Genomic DNA, 4,615 nt, shown 5'->3' on the forward strand with positions numbered 1-4,615 from the left:
TGGGCCAGTGCTACACTGTCCTACCCGTCCTTCTCCCTGTACCCCTTCCCTTACCCTAAGTCTCTGGCATATGGCCAAGCCAGGCCAGTTCCATACTACACTCCTGTGTGCCACTTTGAGCCATATGGGCACAGCTGGTGAAGCTGGTGTGGCTTCTGCCTGACCCAGCCATGCACCCACATGGTGCAGCCTGAACTGTTAGTGTCACCCACACCCCTACCTGGCTGAGTTTGGCAGGGCCTGAATAACCCAGACCTCCTGGCATCCTTCCCCCTGCATCCTCTCCCCCACCAGCAGGGGGAACCATACCTGAGCTTCAAGTCTTGCTGGGGGCTGAGGTGCCTGTGAATATCTGCAGAGTCAGAGCCACATACAGACAGCCTCACCTGGTGGAAGTCTGGCCAGGAGCTCAGCACCCCCTACCTTGGAGTGTACACTGGAGGCTAGATGGTGGAGCAGGGTGGGAGTGGCTGCCTGGCTGCTGGAGCTGGAGCTAGAGCTGCTGCTTCTGCAGCCAGCTATGACATGGAGAAGGGTGAGAGGCACTGAAAGCCAGGGCAGCCAGAGGTCAGGTACAATTCTCCTTCAGAGGAACAGCTATGGACTGGACAGAATCATTTGGAAGGCTGGATATGGCCTGTGGGTAGTATTTTGCCTGCCTCCAGGCAGAAGAGATCATGCAAAAAGCAACAGGGCAGTTCTCTTTATTGTATGAGCAATAGATGCTTTTCAAGCGTAAACAGGCAGCAACAGGACACAAAGAGAACATGGAACAGCCTCACCTACTGGTTGGAATACACACTCCCACCCACACCCATAGTATATAATACTGCTCCCCCCAGTAACATACTCTTTTAAGTACTTGAGCCAGACTTGCCTCAGAAAACCAGATTCAAGGCCCAGAGTTGCTTCAGCTCCTGCTAGAAGATTTGAAGACTGCAGATAGATTCATAAGAACTGGTCCTACTGGTTGTATGGACAACTTTCTGGCTTTGTAGATGGTACATCTGGAACTGAGCTCACATCTAGTCAACATGCTTCTAAAGTGTCTTGCCATATGGCATTTTGGCCTTCTATGACTGGCCCTGTAACTTCAAAAACAGCTACGGCCACCCACTGTAGCCTAGTTGCATAGTTTGACTTCAAACAGGATTGTTCAGTTTGAAAGCCTGTACAGGTGAAGTAGCCAGTTTTGTAGAGAACCAGATTTCTTAGTTTGCTTGGCACTCAGCTACTAAGTTGTAGAGGCTAGCCAAAAATGATTTCAGTAGCTTTGCTAGACTTTGGTGTGTGGCTGTGCATGGAGTTACATGTTGTTGTAGTAAGACATTAACTAATCCTAAGTTCTAAGTCATCATCAATGATGTAATTCAATGAATCTTTAGTAGTCTGCACCATCTGTGCAGCCTGTCTTATGATGGCTAGAATGGTGCAGATATGATGCGACTGATGTTAATTTTATCCATGAACTTATTGAATTTTTCCCAAGAATTTTTTACCTCTGCTATGGAAAACCCCTCTGCTAACTTTCTTCTAGGAGTCTATGACCATTGCTCCTGGTTTTCCCCTGGGGCGCTTTGGTGAATAGTTGTTCGCCCAGCCCCTGACACTCTCCCCTGACATATACCAAATCCCCACAAAGTCTTCTCTTTTCTAGGTTGAACAGTCCCATGTGTGTCAACCTTTCCTCATACGGCTTGCTCTTCAGGCCTCTAATCATATGAGTGGCTCTTCTCTAAATTCTCTCAATCTTCTCCACATGCTTCTTGACTTCTGGTGCCCAGAACTGGATTCAGTTCTCCAGCTGTGGCCTCACCAGTGCTGAGTAGAAAGGGAGAATAACTTGCTTAGTTTTTCTTGAAATGCATCGGTTGATGTATGCACAGTGTATTGTTTGCTCTGCTAACTGTAGCATCACATTGGTGGCTCAGATTCACGTAATGGTGAATTATGACCCCTTGGTCCTAGCTAGTGTAGCACCACTGAGCCTGTAGGTTTGTTGTGGATTTTTCCTCCCCAGATGGAGCACTTTACACTTCTCAGTGTCAGATAATGTTGTCTGACTAAAGAAGAGGATCAGGAGTTCATTCTAGCATTGAAATCTCAGACATTGAAGGACAAGTGAGTTCAGGACTGGATAATGGCAACCAGCTCAAAGCATCTACATTGGCTATCAGCTTTCCCAGGCAATGTTGCATTTCAGAGTCATCTGTGCATGACTCTTAAGGCTTTACATTATGATTGTGAAAAGATTTGGGGTATTAGTCTAATCTTGGTGAACAACCCCACTAGTGGCTTGTGATCCACTTTGCTTTGTAGGAACTCAGAATCCCAGAAACTCAGCACTGGTTACCCCAAAAACATATTTGTTTCTAGAGTTTTTGAACAGCACTTGCAATGCAACTTAATACCCCTTAAGTCAAATAGATAATTCTGGCATCAACTTCTCTCTGACAAAGAATGCCATCAAAATATGGCACAACGTCCCTTACACCAGCAAGTAAGCTATCCATAAAGCGTTTGGAAGATTCCTGGTACAATGTGGACTCCAAGTGGTAGGCACATGGTTCACAATGCTCCTGGATGGGTAATGATTGTCCATGTATCAGCAGCTTGATAATCCATAAGGATCTGTTGCTATACTTGTGCCAAATCCATTTTAGCAAAAAACTTCCCTCTAAGGACATGGTTTACAGCTGAAATCTGGTATGGATGTTTCTGCAGTGCTTTATTCACCATATACTTGTAGTCACCACATACCTAAAACACCACTATTGGCTTCAGATATGGGCATGGTTAATGGGAGTTGACCATGACTGATTTATGACTGCTCCTAGGACACCTTGTTCTGAGAGAGAAACAATATCACCCCTGTGAATGGAGGGAAAATATAACATGAGGTTTCACTCAAACCAGTGCCATCATTAGATCCTACATAAATGAAACCTTGCCACATTTCTTTAAGACATCTTGAATGGTGTCTTTTTTTAATGCTGTGCACTCCTATTTTCTTGATGCCTAGTGACTCAGACCATTCTCCATCTAGCAAGTCTGCCTGTTGTCCTTTGGCAAGTAAGTGGCAAAGGGCCCCTCAATCCTCCGTGTAGTAGATGTTGATATAAGAGGCCTCATAAAGACATTCAGTTCCTCCTGGAAGAGTCACTGTTCTCACAGGAGAAACCACAAGTGTACAGATATTCAGGCTTTTTCTCTTAGGATAAAAATGGCCACACCAGGTAAAAAATAAGGACAAAGCAGGGTTACTAAAACATTCCAAGGAGAGTTTCTCACAGATGTCTGAAACAACATTCAGATCAGCAGTGGTATTTGTGGCAGCTGGAAATATGACCAGTTGTCTGATTTTTTATTGGATGGCATGAACTTTTGACAAATCCACACATTAAGTGGGGTCCTTGCTCTTGCAAGGATGACATTTGAGCATCACACATCATCATCATGCATTGCATCTGAGACTGAGCACAGCTATAGCAGCTTTTCACCACTAGGGAATGGTATGTGCATTGTTGGCAACTTTGGAGAATTCCTTTTGTGTTGTACGTGGTAAGTGTCTCAGATGACATCATTTCCATCTTTGGGGTGGGGGGCAGTATTTGGTTTTTCATGCTCTCTCCATTTTTGTAATGGCTTCTCCATTTTTTTTGCATCAGAGCACTTAAAATGAAAGCTAAATGTAAAATACTAGGATTTAGTTCTAGACCGTGTATATATCAACTTGATGTCCAGATTCTCTCCTGGTACAAAATTGAAGTTAAGAAAGCCAGGCTAATTAATTTAGTTTACAAGTTAGCTCACATCCATTTTTCTTTAAATAAAATGCTCTCTCTGGTAAAGCTAAACCTTTTTTTCTATCACTCCCTCCTCCTCTCCAACTCGAAGGGTGCAAGTTCACATAAACTAATATGGGGTTCTTTTGCAAATTCATGTTGATTTCAGTGATCAGGAAGAGTGAAAATAATAGCAGTAAGCTGAAGCATTGATTTTGATAGCTTTATAAATTTAATTTTAAAAACTTCTGTCAATTTGCTCAGAGCTTCCAAAATATTTTTGTTTCAAATCAACTGGCAGCAATTTTTTAAACTTTTTTTTCAGAAGTTCAAGTGAAATTTAAACAAAAATAGTGGTTGAATTTTAATTCATTTGGTATTTGCTTATTTTAAAACAACCAAGACCAAAAAACTTACAACTCAATCTACTACATGGGTCTGACCTGAAAAACAACTGGGACAGAATTTTCATTACTAACTTTGGCAGTAATTCCAGAAGTAGCTTAAGCCAATGCTCAAGTGCTTTGGACTTAGGTGGAATTTAAATGCATGACTGGCTATTCTTCTTTACTGAGGTGCTTTCCATTAATTTACTTACAGGACTTCCGTAAATTTCCCAGGAGACAACATTTTCCCCCCTTAGGTTTCTTCTTAAGTAGTTAAGGAGAATATGGTCTCCTTGTTTTGTGCACTATTATCACAGTGAATTAAGCTCATGCAGTCCCCATAACAGCTTTACATTAGCCTATCTAAATTTACTTTAGTTGATTTTAGGTCTACCCTAAATGAATTTTTTCAAGTTTGAAAAAAGAAACACTGCCAGAGAAAGG

The 4,615-nt window shown here is 42.6% G+C and overlaps 1 long non-coding RNA gene across 1 annotated transcript in view; it reads right to left on the minus strand.

Annotated features, from left to right (window-relative positions):
• Positions 1–3,571: 3,571 nt before the first annotated feature.
• Positions 3,572–4,615, minus strand: part of LOC109300988 — a 78,231-nt gene continuing 77,187 nt past the window's right edge. Inside the window, exon 3 of the long non-coding RNA XR_002098389.1 lies at positions 3,572–3,672. This is a non-coding gene — a long non-coding RNA (uncharacterized LOC109300988). The remainder of the gene's footprint in view (positions 3,673–4,615) is intronic.

This window comes from Gavialis gangeticus, unplaced genomic scaffold (assembly GCF_001723915.1).
Source record: "Gavialis gangeticus isolate Ggan-Ray unplaced genomic scaffold, GavGan_comp1, whole genome shotgun sequence".
Taxonomy (NCBI): Eukaryota; Metazoa; Chordata; order Crocodylia; family Gavialidae; genus Gavialis; species Gavialis gangeticus.